The sequence below is a fragment of the Triticum aestivum genome, chromosome 6A (genome assembly GCF_018294505.1).
Source record: "Triticum aestivum cultivar Chinese Spring chromosome 6A, IWGSC CS RefSeq v2.1, whole genome shotgun sequence".
In the NCBI taxonomy this organism is placed as follows: Eukaryota; Viridiplantae; Streptophyta; class Magnoliopsida; order Poales; family Poaceae; genus Triticum; species Triticum aestivum.
The window spans coordinates 134,300,158-134,324,805 of record NC_057809.1 but is presented as its reverse complement, the minus strand read 5'-3'; positions in this window follow the sequence as shown (position 1 = coordinate 134,324,805).

Here is a 24,648-nt window from a genome sequence, read left to right as displayed (position 1 = left end):
CGCTTCGCCAATCGAGCAGTGAACAATTATGGCGCCAAGATAAAGCACATCAGAAGTGACAATGGCACTGAATTCAAGAACACTGGCCTTGATACATATCTTGATACCTTGGGCATCACACATGAATTCTCAGCTCCGTACACGCCACAGCAGAATGGCGTCGTCGAATGCAAGAACAGAACACTCATTGAGATGGCCAGAACGATGCTAGATGAATACAAGACTCCAAGAAAATTCTGGACTGAAGCCATTGACACTGCATGCCATACAATCAATCGTGTGTATCTTCACAAGCTTCTAAACAAAACATCTTATGAGCTCCTTACTGGCAAAAAGCCAAATGTTAGTTACTTCGGAGTATTTGGCGCAAGGTGTTGGATCAAGGACCCACATCACACCTCAAAATTTGCACCAAAAGCACATGAGGGTTTTATGCTTGGATATGGAAAGGATTCCCACTCCTACAGAGTCTTCAATCTCTTTCATTACAAAGTGGTTGAAACCGTGGATGTGAGGTTCGATGAGACAAATGGTTCACAAAGAGAGCAACTGCCAAATGTGCTAGATGAAATTCCAGCTAGTGAATCAATCAAGCTAATGGGAACTGGAGAGATTATACCTTCTGAAGCTCATCCTGAAGAAGAACTTATCATCTCAGCACCTGATCAACATGAAGACAATGCTCAGCCTGAAGACATTCCTCCCAACAACAACACAAATCAGCAAGAGCAAAGTCTTCGCCCTGTACATCCTCGTGTTGCCAATGAAGTGCAGATTGACAGAATAATTGACAGCATCAATGCACCTGGTCCACTCACTCATTCAAGGGCAACTCAGCTAGTAAATTTCTGTGGGCACTTCGCATTCGTCTCAATATCAGAACCCAAGAAAGTTGAAGAAGCCTTCTTGGAACCTGAATGGATTCAAGCTATGCAAGAAGAGCTTCAACAGTTTGAGCTGAATAATGTATGGGAACTAGTTAAGCGTCCTGATCCACGGAAGCACAACATAATAGGCACCAAATGAATATATCGCAACAAGAAAGATGAACATGGTCAAGTTGTCAGAAACAAAGCTCGTCTCGTTGCTCAAGGATATACTCAAGTGGAAGGCATTGACTTCGATGAAACATTTGCTCCTGTGGCTAGGCTTGAAGCCATACGCATACTGCTGGCCTATGCAAATCATCATAACATACTTCTATATCAAATGGATGTGAAGAGTGCCTTTCTCAATGGCAAGATTGAAGAAGAAGTGTATGTTGCACAACCGCCTGGCTTTGAAAATCCAAAACATCCTGACATGGTATACAAGCTCAACAAGGCACTGTATGGCCTCAAACAAGCCCCTAGGGCCTGGTATGACACACTCAAATACTTCCTGAAGAGCAAAGGCTTCATACCTGGTTCCCTAGATCCCACTCTTTTCGCGAAGACATATGATGGTGAACTGTTTGTGTGCCAAATATATGTGGATGACATTATCTTCGGCTGCACCAATCAGAAGTACAGTGAAGAGTTTGGATACATGATGCAAGAGCAATATCAGATGTCCATGATGGGGGAGCTGGAGTTCTTCCTTGGTCTTCAAATACGACAACAACGCAATGGCATCTTTATATCTCAAGAGAAGTATCTCAAAGATTGCCTGAAGAAGTTCGGTATGCAAGACTGCAAAGGCTTCACAACACCAATGCCAGCCAAACAGCATCTGGGTCCTGACGACAATGGTAAAGAGTTCGATCAAAAGGTATACCGCTCCATGATTGGTTCTTTACTTTATTTATGTGCATCTAGGCCAGATATTATGCTTAGTGTTTGCATGTGTGCTCGATTTCAAGCGGCACCAAAGGAGTCGCATCACTTAGCTGTGAAGCGAATTCTTCGATATTTGGCTCACACCCCAACTCTAGGATTATGGTATCCAAAGGGCTCAGAGTTTGATTTGGTTGGATTCTCAGATGCTGATTATGCTGGTGACAAAGTTGATCGCAAGTCTACATTAGGCACATGTCACTTTCTGGGACGATCACTTGTATGTTGGTCTTCAAAGAAGAAGAACTTTGTATCTCTCTCCGCTGCTGAATCTGAATACATTGCTGCTGGATCTTGCTGCGCTCAGCTTCTGTGGATGAAGCAAACACTCAAGGACTATGGCATTCATCTGAAGCAAGTGCCACTTTACTACGACAACGAAAGCGCCATCAAGATTGCCAACAACCTAGTTCAGCACTCGAAGACAAAGCACATTGAAATTCGTCATCACTTTCTCAGAGAGCATGTTGTGAAGGAAGACATTGATATCATACATGTCAACACTGAAGAGCAATTGGCAGATATCTTCACCAAGCCCTTGGATGAGAAGAGGTTTTGCAAGTTACGGTGTGAGCTAAATATCCTGGAATCCTCAAATGTCCTGTGATCAGGCACACATCCTAACCCTTATGCATGTTGATGACTTAGATGTGCAACACACGAAGTGAAGTATATCTTCAATCAATGAAGACATACATTCTAAGTGTGAATACATTAATGTGGAATTTGACTTCGGAGCGCCACGATAACTATGCGCCGTGTCTGGGTCTAATACTTCCTATACGGTGGGTAACGCCACCACCAAACGTTCTATTCTGAAGTGTTTCTCTCATGGCGTTACCTTGCAATGTCTTCACATTTGGTTTGGCTTCGAACATGTCTTCATGATTATCTTCACTACGTTGATTGTATAGATATATATATATACTAGTGTTCTGTCCTCTACAACATTCACTTATAGCTATGTCTTCTTGGTTGAATCTTTTTGAACTAAGTGAATGTGATCGGACCCTAATCTCTCTATGCTCTCTATCTCAAAATTCTATCTCTCCAAGTCATATGCATTCTATTGAAACTGTCGAATGTCTTCTCTGCGTCCTTGTCAGCAGAAGACACAGAGACAACATTTAAGTCCGTTTTCAATGCTCATTTATCCACATGAAATCCGGAGAAGTAGGAACGACCACCCGACAATCCAGGCGTGCGTGGGACGTGGAACTGCCCCCAAAATACTGCATGATGGCCACGTTCCTCAGATGCGAATCGCCAGGGGCACCTGTGTAATAGCACAGTGCCGCCCCTGTGCCTATAAATTCACACTTACCGCGGTCATTATCTCCTTCTTCCACCCTCGCACGAACTCTAGCGCCACCGCTAGCTCTTGACGATGCCGGCGACGAAGCGCTTCGCTGCCGCAACCTCTCCGACGCTGTCTTCACGCCGATCGCAGACATCGTCCTCTCCGCCGTCGCCGTAGGTGTCTTCCATCGCCAAGTTAGGGCACGGAGGATTGAACTGCTCGGCATCATCTCCCACTCCGTCTAGCAGTTCCAAGTGTGGTAAATAAAACTTCTTTTTACAGCCCCTTTTGATCTCATGGTTCTGTCACTTTCTACCATAAGAAGTTTCTCTTCACACAAGTTAGATCTCTCAATTTGCATCACATAACATGCCTAGTATATTCACTTGTGCTTCATGAAGTAGTTAGATTCCTCACTTGTACTGATCTGTGGGTTCGTACAAATCTGGAACCAACTTCTTATCTATGAGTAAATGTCTTCGCACGATGAGGTCAATGTCTTCTAAACTGATTAATCTTCAAAACCTTCTGAGAATGCATATGACCTCTTCCCCTTCCCTCGCACCTTAATGCTGTCACATGTACATGTCCGTGGGAGAATCCTTTGGTTCTCATAGTCTGCATTCATTTGCAGAATTCCTACAGCATCACATAAATTCTCCTGAAGCCAGTTCCTGTTGGTCCAGCAAAAGAAAGCCTTTGAAGCCTTTGAAAGTTTTGAAGACTTTCAAATTGAGGTTTATGGCTTCAGAAACAGCAGCAAGGAAGGGGGGCAGACAGAGACGTGGAGGAACATCCAAAGATCTGCCTGATGAACTGGAAGAAATGTACAAAACAGATCCTGAAGAGAATTATGGTCAGCGCAAGACCCGAATCCAATGGATTCGACGCTATTGGGCAGAACAATGGTTCAAATACCGCTTCACAACCCAAGAGTATGCTGAGAAAAATGCCATCAAAAAACCGTGGGGAGACATCTTATACAAGAACCTTGTACCCAGGTCCAGAGATGAAGCTATTGCCCAAAGCTTCTATCCATGCATGGTTCGTGGGCCACAGCCTGATGATGCACATCCGTCGTCACTACTCTGGTGTCGTGACAACAATCTGTTCAAGCGCAACTTCTAGTTTGCCCAACAATCAGCGAAGGAGAACAAGAAGAAATTTGGGTTAGACTTCAACCCTGGTCCCTCTACACCAAGGGCAGATGGCACACGCGACGCAGAACCCAATATCATCGGTCCGTATGCCAACCTTGAGGGCCTCATCACCCGCATCTTAGTCCAAGGGACTGCCGTGAATGACCCTCCAGCTGACTCTGAGTCTGATGAAGCTCCTGCTGTACCGAAGCCAAAGCAGTCGAAGAAGCCAAAAGCTTCAAAGCCGGCCCCTTCACCAAAAATCTCAAGGGCGAAGCCATTGGCAACTGCACCTCCTAAAGACAGTGTGCAGTCTGAAGACGTATCCCGCGTCTCCAAGCCCCAGAAGGCCAAGATGCCTCAGCCACACACCGGCAAAGAGCTCACAGCTGCTGCCATTCTGCGCAGTGAAGCCATTGATCTGTCAAGTGATGAAGATCTTGGAGATGACGCTCTCAAGCAACTCATCAAGAGCAAAGAAGAAGCTGAAATCTTCAACAATTTGCCTCTCTTTGATGTCGCCATCATCCACAACTTCATCGATGAATGGTTTGCCACACCAAACATCAGCTTCGAAGATCTGCAGCTGCCCGTTGGCCTTAGCGTCGCCTTCCAAGGCGCTATTGCTTCAGAACTTGCAATTGCCCAACGCATTGTTGAACTGAAGCAGAAAATTGATCATGAAAAGGCTTAGTTCAAGAAGCATATGGCCAAGCTCAGCGTGCAAGAAGTGAAGAGCTTCAAGGTCATGATGCACGAACTAAAGGAAAACTTTCTGAAGAAGCGTGCAGAAGCTCAAGGTTCGCGGGAGCGAATGAAGTCTCTGGCAGACAGATGTGTGCAGGCCTACAATGAGGCTGAGAAGCGTAAGGCACTTGGGCATCCCGGCATCGACCCCAGGATGGCCACGAAGAAGAAGAAGAAGCCTGCTATGGCTGAACCAGAGGCACCAAGGCAAGAAGCAGTTCCAATTGTCTTCCCAACTGCAACGACTGGCTCGAAGCCAAAGAGCCGGTCAACCGCTTCAGAGCTCAAGAAGATGCGAACTGCAGAGGCTGAAGCTAGGAAGCGGAAACATACTGAAGCCTCTCCTTCTGCTCCCACTCAGAAGAAGCGAAAGATCAAGAAAGCTCGGGCTGCTCCCATAGAGCCCTTGATGGTTGAACCCTTTTCTGTCATCCATCCCGACACAGAACGACAACTGACAGTTCATGAGCCTGCTTCCACAGAGGCTCCTGAAGCTGAAGACATACCAGCAGCCGACCCCATCGCTGCTAAAGACATTGGTCATCAGGACAATGTACAAGATGATGCAGCCCTTCCTCAGTATGAACACAGCGAACTCATCAGCATTGGTCGTCCTCTAACGCCAATTGCACAAGATGCGTCATGGGCGGATCGCCCTCAAGAGGAAGAAGACTTTGAGGCCCAGCCCACTCCAACCCCACAGGCGTTGTCTGTGTTCCGCAGGCTTCGCAAAGGTCCAAGGCCTCAAGTCTATGCTGAAGACATTTCGGCTGCATCAGCCGAAGAAAATGAAGAAGTACCACAAGATCCTACTCCCCCGCTACACCACAAAGCAGTTCTCCAGGTGAACATGCCTAAGTCTGACCCTCCAGCTAGTCAAGTGGAGGCTGAAAATATTGAGGCTGCCACAACCAACACTGAAGCCAATGTGGAGCCCTCTCCACCAAAAGCTTCAGAAGACAGCGAAGCTACTGATCCAGACACTTCTGTTCCTGAGTCTGCTGCAGGTCCTCAATTTGATTACCATGTTGAGCACAGGCCTCATGTCCAGAAGCCAGTCCCAAGGCTGCCGAGGTTCCCAGGTCCTGCATCAGCACCTGGCTCCTTTAACATCAATAGCTTCAAGGCAGATAATACGTTCTTCAACAGCTCCAAGAACCCCTATTCAAGGGAAAGGATTTCATCAGATAGGTTCTGGAGCTATCCTCAGCGCAGATACTATTCATGCATCCTATACAACCAAGGTCGCATCTTCCCGCACAAGCACCTTGATGTTGAAGCCATTGCTGGTCTGCCCTGTTTAGAGGAAGCGTTGGATTGCTTCAAGCAAGTGGGTCTGCTGCAGTTTGTAACTGATGAAGAGCACTGGAATGAAGAGCTTCTGCTGCAATTCTATGCCACCCTCCACATTAAAGGATACAACAGAGATCCGAAGACTTGGGCCCTAGAGTGGATGACCGGCAATGTCCATCACGAAGCCAATGCATTTGATATCATTGAGCTCACCCGCCTGCCCACTCCTGGCGAATTCTTCAAGGAAGGTTGTCCACGACACACTGAAGCTCTTGAGAGCATATTCCAGAGACCTGAACCGAATATGAGTCGGATGCTCTCCATGATGAAGCCATTGCCCCACGATGCTCCTTATCCAACAGAGTTCTTCGTTGAAGACTTTGAGTACCTGCCTAGAACCATCTATCACATTATCCAGCGGACTCTCTGGCCTATCAAAGGGCACTCTCCAAATGCCAAGATCGAGGGTGCAATGAAGACTCTGATATTCTGTGTCCTTCATGGAAAATGCTTCAATGCACAGGATTTCTTCATACGCCAACTTGCTGCATCAGGCTCAGATCTACTTGGTTTGAAGTTCTATGCTCCTTGGGTAATGAGACTGATCAAGCTTCACTCTGCGATCTCATATCAGCCCTCAGCCCGCAACCATCGGATCTTCTTGCCAGATGTGGATACCTCTGCTGAAGCTATATATCCTGAGCCTGCCAAGCAACCTTTGAGTCTTCAGAATGCAGAACACCAGAGCTTCACTCAAAACATTGAAGGTGTTGAAGCCATCTCCAGGGTGTATCCTTTGGCTGGCACTACACGTGCACCACACCCTGCTTCAACTGAAGCCACTGACAGTGCAACTGCTTCAAGACCCAAGAAGCGCACTCGTGTTCTCAACGACCGAGAGCTTCTTGTGGCCCTTCATCAAAAGCAGGATAGGCATCATGACTAGTTGAAGAGACAGATGAAGAGCCTCTTGGTGGATGTAAATCGCATCCGAAATCTTGCCACCAAGAACGCTTTCGTTACCCATGAAACCTGTCGTCGTACATGGAAAGGGCTATCAATGATATGTACTGAAGCTGAACTTGAAGAGGATGGCTTCACTGAGCGATTCAAGTTTGAAACCACACCTCCTAGAAGGGCTGTGATGCGAAGCACACCATCACTTGAAGACTCTGAGTTTACTTCATCTTCTGCCACAGTCACTGCCAGAATCATTGATGAAGAAGACGATGCTACCTCACCGCCACCTGCTTCAGCACCTCCAAGCTCTTCTGCACCACCAAACACCTCCAACGACCCTGCTGCTCCTGGGAACGAGTAGACACTCTATGTCTTCAAACCTTTTTGGTCCTTGCTGACAAAAGGGGGAGAAGCATATGGGTTGATAGTCTTCAAGCGGGTCCATATGGGCGGGTGCTTTATGTTTTGTTCTATTTTGCTTCGTGCTTACAACTCTCGTTTTACATTTGGTTCTTATGAGTTGTAACACTTAAACCAGATGGTCGTCTGCTACTTGTTTGCCACCCTGTTTTGCGAAGATAAATTCCGCATGTGCGATGATAAAATTCCGCACTTATCTCATTCTGCAGACGTCCATTTTCCATTATGCATGTCATTATCTTCATATACTTTCACATGCATAGTGGATTGTCATCATAAGTTGAAGTGGATCTCCACAAGTACAACCTGCCATGTGCATTTGCATTCCAAAGGCAAATTACTTATATGCACATCTTCAGGGGGAGCCCTTGCAACTTATGAAGACAATTCCATATCCTTTACAGATTTCACAGATTATATTCCCTGTTGAAAACTTCAACTAGTTTGTCATCAATCACCAAAAGGGGGGAGATTGTAAGTGCATCTAGTGCCACCCCTAGTTGGTTTTGGAGTATTGACGACAAACCTAGTTGAGGGACTAATGTGTTTGTGAGAATTGCAGGATAACACAGGTAGAAGTCCCTCATTGATTCGGTTTTACTACCAGAGATGACCCCTAAAAATGTATGAAGACATTGAAGTCAAAGGTGGTATATAAAGATATTCACATTGAAGACTATGACAAAAGAAGACACATTATGAAGCCTATGGAGCTCGAAGACTTAGATCTTTCGTAGTTATTTTTCTTTTGTGTTGAGTCATAGGAACCACCGTACTGTTAAGTGGGGTCCAGGAGAACCAGTCAGAATGACTGAAGTGATGCCTAAACCAAAAACCTATGTCTTCGAGTGAAGACAATGAGAGCAAATCTTGTCCAGAGCCGGACAAGTCAGCTTTGCTTGTAGCCCAAGTAAAGTTGTCGCGTGAGTTTGAAATCTGACCGTTGGAACACGTGTCAGTTCCTTAGTGACCCAGGGTCATTTCGGACAAATCAACTCAGGTTGCCAAGTGGCTATAAATAGCCCACCCCCTATAACCATAAACGGTTGGCTGCTCAGATTTCAGTGCACGGCTTTTGTCGTTTGACAGCAACCCACCTCGAAGCTTTTGAGAGAAAATTCCTAGTGAGGAGAAAGCCCTAACCACCCAGAGCGAGAGTAAATTGGGCATCACTTAAGTCTTCTTGTCTGAGTGATCTGAAGACTTATTACACTTGAGGACTGTGCATCCTCCAGACGGTTAGGCGTCGCGTTCTGAGCATCCAAGAGACATTGTGGATTGCCAGTGAACGAAGTCTGTGAAGGTTTGGGAGTCTACCTTGAAGACTTACCTGAGTGATTGGGCGAGGACTATGTGACCTTAGCTCAAGGAGAATATGGTGAGGACTTGGTGTCCTGAGCTGCGTGTTCAGGACTGGGTGTCCGGGACTGTGTGTCCTAAGGTTTAAATACCTAGCCGCTCCAACCAGACGAACAGTTGTCACAGCAACTGGAACTGGTCCAACACATCATTGTCTTCAACGAGTCACTGGTTTCATCTTCACTTCCTTTTACTTACTGTTACTCATTGTGAAGCCATTGCATGCTTGCTATATCTTTTGTCTTCACAACGTAACTGTATGATTTGTTTGGCTTCATAACTTCTTCCTACCTAATCCTTATTACACTGCAGCTACTTGTCATTGTGCTTTCACTCTATTGAATACTTGACCGTGGCTTGCCTAGTGTAATCTAACTTCCGCTGCATAGTGATAGGCATATCTCTACTGTTTGTCTTCATAACTTCCACGTTTTGAAGACTTTCATAAAAATCGCCTATTCACCCCCCCTCTAGTCGATATAACGCACTTTCACGTAGTGGTAGAGTAGTTATTATTTTCTCTGCGTATAATACCAGTTAGTCGTGCTTCAAAACTGATCTGCACGCCATTAAAAAAACAAAGGTCGATAACTAATGCGGCACCTCGGGCCAACGCGGCCAGATCGCATTTTGCATGAGAAATTACACACCATGTTTCGTTGACATGTGGTCCCGTTCCAACATATCAGTGAGACGATGGCGAGTAGTAGGAGTATTTCTGAACGGGCGTGTAGGCCGGGGCGCCTCTTCATGAACCGTGGCAAACTCGCGACCGTCCACCGACTCTTCGCCTTTCCCTCTCGATTTGGAACTGCTGTCGCACGCTCTTCCTCTCCCTCCTCCATTTTCCTTCAGCCCTTCACCCTTTCTTCTGGCATTGTTCGATCGTCTTCTCCATGGAGGGAACAGGCTGGAAACGACCCCGTTATTCTTGCCCCGATCTGAAAGATAACGTGGTGGAGGAACTCATTGATCGGTGCAATGTCATCACCTCGGCTAGCATGGCAGGTTCGTTCAAGCCCATTCTCGACTCAACTAATAACATCATTGCAAGGAACCCAAGGGTCAAGGAGCGGTTTGATCTCCCCTATCTTCTTCGCCGTGACCCTGATGACTGACGCCGGGACAACGGAGACCTCGCCCTATGCAAGTTGATGCCGCTTGATAATGATACGTGTGATGTTAAGATGCCATCGCTTGAGGTCAAGGCTTGGGCAGCGCAAAAGGAGATTGGGTTGTTTATATTGGGTACAATTGCGAGTGGGAACTTGTGAATGTGTACACTTGTCACCAGGTTCCACTTCCAAAAATCTCAGCACACTGCCAGAGGTTGAGCACAACGGTAATGTACGCACATTCAAATATGATCATGGTGATTGTCGTCTACGGTAGATAGCAATTTTTTGAGTTCCCAACCGCTCTTGGAATTACAAAAACTATGATGTTGTTGCTATCTTCGACAAGCTTGTTGCCGTCCTTGATGGTTTCACTCGATGGATATTGCTCAAAAATTAGTTTCTGTACACGGATGAGTACTGTGATGCAATTCAATACGAGGGCCTTGTGTTTGCTGCCACCACTCGTGGCATTGTTTTTGCATGGCATCCTCGTTGTTTCGGTACGTTTGTCTTCCACCGTAATTATAATTGTTTCATCCACATGCATGCGGGTTAGCAAGTTTCCCTTTACCAATTAACCTTCTTCTTGTGTTTCCATGGTCCTGTGAACATCCCACCACCTATACTTGAAGATTTTTATAACCAAGGGGGAGATGATGATGGTGATGATCACGAGCATGAGGACGAGCAGCGCCGATATACTCTGTGGCACCTGGCAACTAATTCCGATGGATCACCTCTTCTTGTGTGTATACAGCCCATTGATGATGTTACTGCTAAGGAAGCAGGTGTAGTCTCCCATGGTCGCACTCTCCGGACCTATTCCAACACCCGTTGCGTGGTATTCGGGGTGGATACTAGTGTGCTAGCGCCAACTCCTTCTCCCTGGCACAGAATTGATAGTCTTGGAGAAAACTCGCTCTTCCTTGGACAAAACTATCCGATGATGGTGAAAGGCGATCCAACTGTTGTTGACACATTTATGAGAAGCACCTGTGTCTACACCTCGGACATTTGGGTGATTCCCTACCCTGGTACTGATATAGTAGGCTGCTTCAGCCTGGATGATCAGTCATGCGTTGGTCTCCAGATCGACAACGGATGGCCCGTCCCAGAGAATCACTTGTGGTTCACAGCAAGCGTTTCCAACGCCGCGGAATGGTTGAGTTGAAGTTCATTTCATGGCTTGTTATTTGTTGTGTGGTGAAAACTTTTGTATTTATATTGTATCCTCGTTGTCGATGTGGGTTGATGACATGTTGTACTATGTAATAAAATGATATGCCTGTGATAAACTTACTGTACTAAATTTATGAATGGCTTTCGAGTCGCTTCTCTGAGTGAGTGGTGCGACGAGGCAAAAAAATATTTTCTGAATACATAATTATACGTGCATTGCAACAGGTTATCGGATGAGGCCAATCAACAATACTAGTACACTATTTGTACTAGCTTCACATGCTTCGCGCGTCGGGCGGGTGTTTTTACTGTAGCCATATGTTAATGTCTTCGTTGTATGTAACCAGCACCTCAAATCCTCGATACTAGTATACTATATAGTAGGAGTAAGTAGTAGGAGTAGTAGGGTGGCATGGGCCAGAACAAGCATTCACGTCCAGGAGTACGACACACGCCACCACCACGACATCCATCTGACACCATATTATTTCTTGGAGTCCGTGCGAGAGCAATCTCTTCAACCTCGTCGTTTCTCTAACTTCAGCCATCGCGCGGCGGGCGAGGTGGGGGTTTGCCGATAGTCGGTTTCCTTAACTGCGGTCCCACTTGTAAGGCCAACTCCAACGCACGACCCCAAACGGACCTTCGTTTTGCACAAACTCCAACGATAATTTTGACTATAAAAGCAAGACCAAAGAAAACAAGAACCATAAGAATACATTTTACTACTTCTGTAAGTTGGATTAGTGCCTTCTCGATGCATTCATTGTTGATCTGCGGAGGCTCGATCTAGTGTGCTTCCTTCTTCTTTGAGTGTAAAGAAGTAGACATTGCTTCCTCGCATCTAGTCTCATGTCTAGCCTCTATTCTATACTAGCTAAAAGTGATAGAACATCTACTAAATTGCGCTCTATCAATATATGGATGTACTCTTCTTCCCAATACAAAAACTTGCATCCATTCTACTCCCTCCATTGCACAATACTACATGCCTTCTATTTGTCAAAATATATATGTATCTAGACATGTCTTAGTATATAGGTACATCCATTCTACTCTCCTCCGTTGCACAATACATGCCTTATATTTGTCAAAATATATATTTATGTAGACATGTCTTAGTATATAGGTACATCCATTTTTGGACAAATGGAAGTCAAGTATTTTGGAACGGAGGGAGTACACAATAAAATTTTTAAGTTAGCACAACTAGTCTAATCCGAGAGCAAAGCCAAAGATTTGGTTGGGTTCTTCCTCCTTTTGCCGACACGTGGGACATCCAGCATCCAGGTCGTGTCATGAAAGAAAATAGAGTGGTAGTTGAAGCCACGAGATGTGCATCTTGGGTTAAACTGTAAATAGAATCTTACTACTCTTGAGTAACTCCAAAAGCGGCCACCAAAGATCTTTATTGGATTTGTTTTTCATCACCAGCACATCGAGGTGAAAGATGTGCAGGTTCAGTGGGTCCTCTTGAGTTTTCACTGACATGTGGGGCCGCATGTGAGCAAACAGACGATGGGCTCCGCGCGTCCGCTGGCTGGCTGAGAAGAGAGATAGAGGAGGCATGAGCACGGACTGCAGGAAATTTGTTCTACCTACCTCGATATAGGCTTGATATAGTGGGGTGGCTTGGGCCATAACTAGCATTCACGTCTAGCAGTACAGCACACGCCACCCACACGAGTCCCATCCGACACCAATTTTCTTGGAGTCCGTGCTACATCCATCTCTTCTCCCTCCTGTCCTCTTTTCTCAGCCATCGCGCGATGGGCGGGGTGGGGGTTTGCCGATAGTCGGTTTGCTCAACTGCGGTCCCACTTGTAAGTGAAAATGCAACACCGCACGCATTCCCAATTGAGCATGCACTGCGAGCCCCACGATTTTGCCTAGAGTAATAAGAAGTTTGGTTCTGGCGCCGTTCATGCATGGACTACGTACGAAAATTATGAAGTTGATGCGACTGTAGTATCATATACTACTACGTGGATTTGACAGAAGGATAAAAATACATACGGATCCATCAAAGTTCAACGACATCCTCACGCCCTAGTGCGTCGGGTCACCAACCGACGTGTGAGGAGCAACGGCGTTGGCGGCGAGCTCAACGTGCTTCTGAACAGTGTCGTCCAAGGTTGCCCTGTGCTCCAAGAAGGCCAGCGTCCTATCGTCCTCCTCTTACATGTAGTAGTCCTTGTGGATGAGTTGCGCGTAGACGTGGGTGATTATGTTGATGGTGTCTTGCTGCGCCAGGCGCTGCGTGGCGAGCGCGACCTTGAGGTGGACATTCTCCGGCGCGACGGCGGGCAGTCGCAGGGCCACCAGTGCGTCGAAGAGGTTGTTACCATAGTGGCCGTTGAGGGTGGCGGGCATCGCAGAGCCTGGGCGCGTCGGCTGGAGGCTTACGTCAAAGTCGTCCGCAAGCTTCTTGACGATGATGAACTTGTCGAGGAAACCTACGAGGACCTCGTCGAACAAGGAGACGAAGTTGTCGTCCAAGCGGCCCCTCGCCCTGGCGGCCTCAAGCAATACTACCTGTCGGGCCGCAGGCCGGTGTCGTGGACCATCTGGCATAGCCGGCTGATGCTCGCGCTCATCGCCTCCATGGGTCTAGCGTAGCTTCTAGTCAACTGATCTTGCGATTCGAGTGATCACTCAGCCCTTGGTTAGCGTGCGTAGGTGCGTAGGATTTCGTACTACTCCTCGGCCCTCTACTGCACCTGCCTTTGGCTGTATGATAGGTGGGCCAGCCACCCCCTGGGGCCACGTGTCATTCACCTCCTGACCCGTCTCTCACACGCACCCTGCTAGTGTATATATAGAGGTTTTCTTTTTCTCTCCATATCAACCATTTTATATTGCGTACGTGTCATTCAAGAGTGAAATGATGGTTGCTTCTTCTGACTAACTTACTGTGTGATTTGACTGCTCCTTAGTGGCCCCTACACGTACTCCCCCTACGTGTATGCAACAGTCACACGTACACATGGACGCAAAAACAAGCGCGACGCCCTAATGCATGCATGTCCGAGCACACGACGGAACACACATGGTCATGCTCAAGTGTTCAACCTACACGTGCATGCACACACATACTCAGTCAGGGTGAGCTAGTGACCGTATGAACACCGGAAAATATATATATTGAGCGCAATGAGCGTATTATGAAGTCCACTGACCGTATTTTTACAAATATACAGTGACAGACAGTGTATTTATCTCATTTGAAATTAAGACATATTAACCAGAGAGGAGGCAGCATGGACTAGCATTACTTTGTTGTGTCCTGTCAACTTGCTGAACAAGGAGAAGGTTGCAGGATGGGAGAAGTTTGTGCGCAGTGGATCGCAGGACAAGGAGAAACTTTTAACTAATGCAAGCTCTCCCTCGCTCAGGCGGTGGACGTGCAACAGTTAATTCGGTGTCAGATTGCCAGAAGAATACTACACTATACTACTAGTGCTATTATTGCTCGACTTCCCGAACAGCCAAGCGCAAAGTTTACTACTACTATAGTCCATAAAGGTACGTACTATACTAGTACTACTAGGAACTGGATGGAGGAGCATCTGCACTCTTATTATAATTTTAAAATGTGATAAAGCAATCTTCAACACATTTGGTTCTCTTCGAGGGTTCTCGCATGTGATAATGGAAGTTGATTGCATGGAACACTCGCCACAATTCTCGCTTAATTCTGGCTCATATCCTGTTACAAATAGTAGCGCTCAGTAATATTTCCTCTTTTTTGTTATTCAGCATGTAAACAGGTCAGCAAACCTTGCGGCGCATCTTCGTGCGAACCGTGCTTGCTGCACTTTGAATGTGGCCGAGAGCTGGCTTGATGAAACACCTCGCTTCCTACTTCTTTTTTTGGCTTCCTAGTGACCAGTGTCTTGGCTGATCGTCCTAAGAATGCTTATATATGAATAAAGCTCTCTCATTTACCTGCAAAAAGATTAAGCCATATTAACCGGAAAGGAGGGAGTATGGACTAGCACTACTTTTTGGTGTGTCCCGTCAACTCGCAGAATGAGGAGAAGCTTGCAGGACAAGGTGAAGCTCGCTTACGCCTTTTGACTAATGCAACCTACCCTCGGTGGACATGCATCAGTCCATTCGGTGTCAGATTGTCAGAGGCATACACTGTAGTACCCAACATGCGGAGTACCATCATTGTTCGACTTCACGAAGGGGCGAAGAGCCAAGCGCAGTACTAGTACGAGTACTTGGTTTTGCACCTTCATACTACTCCACCCTCCATCACAGTTTACAGGGCGCGCTTCATTATGATGCATTTCTCTCAATGCATTTCCACCACCAGAGAGACTTTAGATGCGTTTGGTTTAATGCTCAATTAATTAGGGCGTGGTAACCGCAATCAAGTCCACAATTTTCTCTCCATGTACTGTACTACTACGGAGTGCATGCATGTGTGTACCCAGGGTGGAAGCACTGCATGCATGTGTGTACGCATTATTCCCTCTAGTAATAGACGCCGTGCTATAACTACCAATGTTATTTTTCAGGCCGATCGCTAGTCGCCTTGGTCCCACAGATTTTTTTCTTTTTTCTGAAGCGCGATGTATAAACAGTGACGGATGGAGTAGTATGAGTGGATTCAAAGAAGAGCGTATTGATGGTTGCTTCTTCAGAGCAACTTACAGTGGGAAAGGTGGGGCTTATGATTTGACTGCTCATTACTCACTATTAATGCGGCGCAACGACCGGGCTAAGTCTCCCATGCGGTTGAGCACTACCCCCTCGGTTCTTAAATATACTCCAGAGTATTTGTCTTTCTAGAGATTTCAACGAGTGACTACTCAAATATTTGTCTTTTTAGAGATTTCAAATGGACTGGCACATACGGATGTATATAGACATATTTTAGAGTGTAGATTCACTCATTTTGCGCCGTATGTAGTCACTTGTTGAAATCTCTATTAAGACGAATAGAATATTTAGGAACGGAGGGAGTACACATATGAAGCAAAATGAGTGAATCTACACTCTAAAATATGCCCGTTTGAAATTTGTAAAAAGACAAATATTTAGGAACGAAGGAGTATAATTTTGTGCATGGCACATGGACCCGGATGATGAAGAGGCTTCTGGCAATGCTATCAAGCTTCCATCATTTGTTTACATAATTGACGTACTATACAAATAATTTTCCAGCGACATGAAATTGTACAATGGTGTGAGCTTTCAGCTTTTGTTTCACGTGTCTTGCGATCGATGCTCTTTCGGAAACAATAAAAAACTAACTTCCTTGCTAATGCATGTCAATTATTAGCAGATTAGAGCTAATAATTACATCACAACTGAAGACAAAGTTGTGAGAAGGTGTTAAATTAAAATTGATCCATGCTTTCATTGGCAGCAACGTCCCCCCAGCTCTGTCTAAATCAACAAGGCATGTTGGGAATAAAAATAGCTTTCTGGAGCATGCAACATTCCGATCATTTTGTGCAGTTCCACTAAAATAGAGCTGAGCATCCCTGTTCCAAAGATATCAAGTGTGATTACGATAATAGAGGACTGCTGATGAAACAATAAACACACAAATAGAAGCCGGTCACCTTTACGGTCTCTCTTAAGACTAACTAGTTGGAGAAGATTAGGCTTGGAGTTGGATGAGGAGGATATAGCAAAACCAATCTCCCTTTGTGCAGTCACACTAAAATGTAGAGACATTGCCCATGTGACATTTTAGTACAACTGCACAAAACACTCTTAAGAAAAAAGTGATTTGTGCAGTTCACCAAAAGGTCGCAATACCAACGAGGTGAAATGGATAGCCCTGTTTGCAAAAAAGAGGTAGAAAGGAAACAATTACTGGACAATAATAGTTGATGACACATGCGACGACAAAAAAGAAGCATATTCCTTGTCCTAAGGGAAGATAACAACACGGTTGTGTTTGTCTAAAACGGTGTGAGGACGAGAATGCAATATGGAAAGTACGCCGGACGAGCTATGTTTTGGGCAAAGAACTATGGAAGATCCAGATGCAGCGACGTGGGAAAACGGGCAATGGAGCAAGGACGGAGGGGATACCTAGAGGTCGTCGGGATGTAACTAGGTGAGCGGCGGCAGGTGAAATCTGCGAGCAGGTGGCGTAGGCCCTGCCGCGCCGGAGCTTGGTCAGAGAGAACGGCGTGTACCGCAGATCGGGACGTGCTGCCTCGGCGCCGTCGAACGGAGAAACGGTGCACTTCCTCCCTTTCCCCCGGCGGACGGGATGCGGCCGGATCAGTGACCAACGGTGAGAGAGAGAGAGAGGCCACCGCACTCCCTTTCCCCCGGCAGACGGGATGCGGCCGGATCAGTGACCAACGGTGAGAGAGAGAGAGAGGCCACCGCACTCCCTTTCCCCCGGCGGACGGGATGCGGCCGGATCAATGACCAACGGTGAGAGAGAGAGAGGCCACCGGAGCCTTGTGTGAGATACTCTGAAGAGCGGACTACCTTTTCCTCCATAAAAATCATTTTATATTTTGTGTACGTGCCATTGAGCACTATAACTTTATTTAAAAATAATGCAGCAACGCGTCAAGTCGAACTTTGTTTCGTGCACGCGTGGTACATGACCTCCCTAGGTAAACAACCGCTGCAGGCGTTCAAATTACCACGTGGGTTGCCATTTTGTAAAGAAATGAGCTCCACCGTGTACCCGCGCGGGTGTGGCTGGGCACGAAGCGTGAGTACATGCACGGTGCACCTATTCTCTTCTTGTATATGTACACCACCTACGTGGGGTTGTGTGAGAGAGATACAAATCTAGAGAGATATAGTGTGTGGGTTCTTGGGAGTTTTTTTATGGGGGGCGGTCAATCAAAAATTTTAACATATGCAACGTGTGTGAAATAGAGTCCTGGATATAACATATATAGAGAGGGGCGATCCACAAGAAGAGAGTGGAGGTATCATCGGCTTGAGGTGTCCATAGAATCGAAAAGAGGGATGATGTGTGTGTGCGCGTGATTGATAAAGAGTGCCATCGAATTTGTGTGTGCCCACGTCAAAGATATAGAGTGGCTGGCCTACTAGAACATGAGATGGGATGTGTGCAGTTTGTCTCTGTGGCATGGATACCTACCTGCAGCGCTCGACTATCGGTGCGTGGTGGGGGAAGAGGGAGGCCCAATTAACTATAGAGGTACAATGGCAGGTGTATGTGTGGAGGAGGAGGGAGGCCTACCTCATGTATTAAGGGAGATCGATCGGCATCCATGCATATGTGCAGGAGATGAATAAGGTTGGGAGAGAGACAAAGCTAGAGTGTTGGAGGGGGTGGTAGTGGAGTTGCTTCTAACAAATGCTGGGATAGGCTTGCTAGACAAACGAAGGGCACACCCGCAATATCAATAAGAGAGGAGATGGCTGCTTGTTGTCTGTGCACGTGCGTGTGAGAGACGGGTCAGGAGGCATGCACGAATGATGAGGGGGGACGATGTGGCTGTGGTAAGCAGACGTAACTACATAGGAAGATCAATCGCCCTTTGTAAGAGAAAGGAGAGACATAACTTGTGCGGTACGTCGATCGATGGGGGGTAGTTAAAGTTGATCTAGGTATATGTTGGGAGATCGATCGGTATACATGCATGTGTGTGTTAGAAGCAAATGAGGCACAAGGAGAAGGATAGAGAGAGAGGGATGCATGTAGGAGGTGGTACGAGAGGCATACTATATCGAGGGGAGGAGTGTGCGAGTACGAGAATGATGAAAAGAGTGGTGGGAGTGAGGCATGGACGGTGACAAGAGAAGAGAGGAAGCTTGTGTTTGTGCTAGGCACACCTGGCTAGAGAGGCATATCGATCGATGTGTGCTGGAAAGAAGGAGCTGGGGGGCCTACACACATCATGGGTGAACGACCTAAAGTGAAAATACGAATTTGCGTGATGGAGCTAGAGAATGCTGAGGGAGGGTGAGAGGGATGCGGGTGTGTGCATGCACAAGAGAAAGTTAGCTCTAGCTACAAAGATAAGAGGGTCGTGTGGGTGTAAAAGACAAATGGAGATCATATATACTTCATTATAAAAAGCGAATTCGGATATTTGAAGAATTTATCATAGTGTTTCAAACCGACGGATGTGTGAATATATATAACGGTGATACACATGGTGTGGTTATGAACATGGTATACTACATTTAATATATTTTATCTCTACTCTTATAAAAAACAGAGTTGTTGATGATGGTGTACCTGCCATCCTGCATTATAGGCCATCTGATTTATATCTGGCGGATTGCAAGGAAACTATGATGGTTGAAGTTGACAACAATCATGATTGTAGATTCTTATTGAAATAGAGAAACGAATTCAAATTTAGTTCGAATTGCAGCGGTAGTATAGACATTTGGAATGCACTAAAATGTTGGTATGAGTAGGTTACATGCATTATACAGCAAGCGAAAAAATTTAATCGGACATAACATGGATTCATACTCCCTCCTTCCATCTATATAGGGTGTAATGAGATTTTTAAGACCGCCTTTGACTATTGACAAGATTAATAGTACATGACATGCACAATGTGAAAATTATATCATTGAAAGAACCTTTCACAGACGAATTTAACGGTGTGCTTTGTGTAAGTTGCAGGTCATATATCATTGCTCTAATATTTGGTCAAAGTTAGCATCGAAAAATGCATTAGGCCATATATAGATGGAAGGAGGGAGTAGCTTTGAATAGCATTTGTATAGTAAAATGGGGCAAGACTCTCTCTTTGTGTGGTGTGAATAGTTTTATTTTTTTCATTTTCTTTTTGGTTGAGGGAAGTGCGAATTGATTTGGTATGTACAAGTACAATATTACGACACGTTAGGCTTGTCCCTAAAATTCAACCCGCGTCTTGTTATATCCCGAAAATTCAGATATCGTGCTCCCAAAATTGGCGCCTTCACAACCCGCGCCTTGCTATCTCGAAATTACAACGCGCGCGAAAACTCCCTCCAGCTGCCAAATCCCGACACGTGAAATCCCCCTTCTAACCCTGAGCCAAAAGCGCCGCTAGTTCAAATCGGTGGGGGGTACTTTTGTAACACACCCTACATTTTGGACAAGCGCGTTCCTAAGTCATGCTTCACCCCCTCCCATCACCCCCTTTTCGCCATTCGAAATCCCAGGCCGCCATAACCTCTCTGCTCCAACCGCGAACCCCACACTCCTCCGTCCTCCATGTCACCGCTGCCCAGCCGGAGCCTCTTCCCCGACGACGTCGTCCACCGCAACAGCTCGACGTCCCTCGTCCACCTCCCCGGATGAGGACCCGTCGTCCATCTCGTCGTCCCGCCGGTTCAGCCGCCCCGTCCTCCACCTCCAAGGAGTTGCTCTGACGATCGCCTTGTCTATCGCGGCTGCTCCATCCCCACAACACCGCCTTAACCTGCTCCACTGGATCCGCAGCATCCTCACCAACTCCTCGGACGAAGCCGAGGCCTACTCGGCGCCACCAAAGAGGTTGTACACTCATCGCATCGCACCTTCTCCTTAACTCGACCTCCCGGTGCCGACGGTGCTCCATCCCGCACCCCCATGGAGCGGCTACCTTGCAGCCGGCGCCGCGGGCGACATCTCCATGGCGGCTCTCCCCCAGTGCGAGGCCCCTTCGGCGGCAGCGTGCATACCAGCCGGGTCTACTGCTGCTACTGCTACTGCTCCGGCTCTCGCTCGATCGCTCGCTCGCCCAGCTGCTGCTGCTGCTCTTCCCCTCGCTCATGCTGCTGCTCTGCTCCGATTAAGCCACACTTCAGTCGACTGAATCGACTTTCGGGTCAGTCGATTTTCAGGGGTTGGGGGGGCTCGCCGGAGTTAAGGAAGAACCACCCGCAGCGGGGACAGGGGCTCGCCGGAGAGGTACCCCACTATCTATCTTAGGGTTCAGGGTGGGGGCGGGCGAGGGGCCTAGAGGGCTGGTCGGGGCGGTGGTGGCGAGTTGTTTCGGGGCGGCGAGGCGGCGCTGGGCCGGGGGTTCGGCCGGTGGTGGCTGGCGGCTCAGGGGGGTGCAGGTTGAAGATGAACTGCAAGCCCTCCCTAAACTACATGTCAAGTGCCTCTCTGGTACAGTTGCGTTCAGTTTCGACAGTAGCATTCAGATTCCACAGTAAATTTCAGTTTCGACAGTTAAGTTCAGAGTCAACAGTTTTTACCTCATCTGGTGTAGTCAGGTGGTTTTTGGTGATGTTAATTTTACATCCATTTTACATCATCTATTGGAGATGCTATTAGAATCCCACTTGAGATTGACGATGTCTGTCTTGTGATGCTTCAGCCTTGACGTCTTACGGCTCACCGGAGCTGCTCCAACGACAGAACGATCCATCACAACAAAGCAGTGCCCTGGACGCTGTCTACAGATTCCTCAGATCTTCCTCCACACCTCCGATAGCCACCTCTGCCTCAACTGCTTCAGCGACCAACCCAATGATGCTGAGGTTGACACGGCTACGGCAAAGAGGTTGTACACTTGTTGCATCACTTATTACTATACATTCAAATCGATCCATTAGGGCTATTTTGGTTCAACGGAAAAATATCGATCCACTAGTCGTTACCATCACTCTAAATTTCGGCATGCTCTCCTTACATAATCTCACCATATTTTTTTCGTATGCATGTCAGATATTGTACACAGTCATGCTGAACATGTAGAGAAAAAGAGAAGAGTTCTGCGCGGCAATACAATGTCATGCAGACATCGCTCCATGGTGGGTTCAATGGCAAACCCTCCCCACCCCTCTCCATATTGTAATCCAGAGGAAGATATCTGTTCTGAGGCGGATTCGGACACCGCTGACCACTCCTATTTACCCCCCAAGGTGTTTGCTCTACCTTGGCATGATGATGTTAGTCATATCATGCATATGTAGCCTTGCAGTGCCTACTTTTGACATCATATATGTCATCTGCTTAGTTTAGACATGTTCTATAATGCCACCTGTTTAGTTTCTATATCATATATGGGAATTATGCAGTCTCATGTCTTTTAGCCAGCCATAATATATGTGAAATGTGCAATGCCATCCTGTTTAACCAGGCACCATATATTTGAATAATATCTTGCCCATCCTTTTCTTCATTGCATTTCCATTTGTCGACAATGTTTGTACATTAAACTACTCTTCCTGTGAATCAGCCATTTGGGTGGGAGATGGAAAAATCTGGAGTGAAAACAAGGCCTTCAGAGCAGACAGTGCTACCTGTCGAAGCAGATCTCTTATTGGGTCCCGATAACTCCTCAGAGATGGATTCAGAGATAGATGACCAGTCCTATTCCCCCACTGAGGTGTATGCTCTAACTTGGCACGGTTATACTGCTCATATCATGCATACAGTGTCTTGCATTGCATAGTTTAGATATCATATACACAATATTCAACACCATGTTCTTAGTTCAGACATCATATCGAATGCCCTCTGTTTAGCATATAAATCACATATGTGAATTAAATGATGCGATCCTGATTACTTAGATAACATGTAGGTGAATTATGTCATGCGATCCTGTTTAGTTATTCATCATATCTTTGAATTATGTTATGCTATGCTATCCAGTTTAGATAGACATCATATATGTGAAATTATGTCATGCTATCCATTTTAGTTAAACAATATACATGTCAACTATTTCATGCCCTCTTTTTTCCACACTATCTATTGCATCTGTCTCTCATACAATGTCTGTACATTCAACTATGTTTCCTATTTATCAGCCATTTGAATTGGAGCGGGTGATGCCAGTATCTAGCGAACTAAAAACACGGTCTTCAAATAAAATAGTGCTACCCCTTGGTGGAGATAGCACCCCTGTTGTACATGCACAAGAACCAGCCCTACCACACATAACTCAAACTCTCGCGGATTGCACCCCTACTACGATGGACAAAGAACCAGCTTCACCCAATCTAACCCCAACCCCAGTCGATAGTAACCCAGTTCCTGTTGACACAGCACCATCTCCACCACAGAGGTCCCAAACAAGAGCAGTTAGTAAGGCAGCTCCAGTGCCCAAAGGGCCAGTACTATCACGGCGAACCCCAACTCCACCAGTTAGTACGCCTATTCCTGTGGAGGAAGCACAACCAGCTAGTCGTAGTTTAGCATCTATCGCATTTGATGTAGTTAAATCGTATGTGCGTATCTTCCCATCTTGGAAATATTATACTGAAGATGAAGAAAAATGCCAGTTGTAGGTGTTTGTCCAGGAGTTATGTGTAAGTAATGTTATTCATGGCAATTACTTTGCTTCGTCCCATACATCCTACCTCCATGATGGTTATAATACAGCAAATTTTCCCATTTTTCTCTATAGAGAAGGACCGATTTGGAAACTCAGGATGAGGTAACCTGTGCTAATACCTCTGCTATCTTCAAGAATGCTTGGTGGCAGTATCGGAATTACCTGAAGAAAACGTACTTCACCGGCAAAGAAACTCATCAAATTCCCTTACGTTCTCCTGAGACACATTTACTGGACGATGACTGGGAATGCCTTGTTCTGTACTGGTCCCGGACCAAGAATGTGGTAAGGTCTATGAGCTCATTTTCTATTTTTAAGTATTATATTCTTGCATCTTACTGTACTCTATTCATGTAGAACAAGTGCCTAAACCTGAAGAACAACTGTTCTAATTTAAGATTCCATTGCTACCATAGGACATAGATATATGTTTGTTTGATGCTTTTATTATGTACTAGTACTTGGAAATAGAAGACTTGGTAGTTTAATCCTGTCCACCTTACTAATGAACTGGTTCACCGAAATGAGTTTCATATACTAGTACATGCTAAACTTGTTATGTGTCTGCTTGTTTCTTCTTTTAGAATGCTGACAGAATATTGGGGAAGAGTGCCTTATTAAGCAACGATAAAGGAAGTAATGCAGATAAGGTTCAGGATAGTGACACATCCTGTATTGGTTTAGTGTTGGAGTTACTCGCCACTACCGCTTGCACAAGCTATTCAAACTCACTGTCTGAATCAGTTCAGTTTCTTGAGTCTCAACTACAAGCTGAAAGACATCGATCAGCTGTGCTGCGACAAGAAGCGGAAGGACTATGGAAGTCCCTGGAGCATTCATATGCATACTTTCTGGTGCAATAGCAAGCGTTGGAGGATTTCGCGCCAAATAGGACAAAGCTAATCAGCTTGCTAAGCTTATTGCCAGCATGGTGGATACCCAGGATAACGTTTGTTGAGCTCTTCTGAAGTTGTTTCAGTTATGCTCTTGTTTTGCTGCCTCGTTTATTTGCACTGGTGGCCAATTTTGACGGCCAGTGTATATGATATGCTACTTTGTTCCCTATATTTG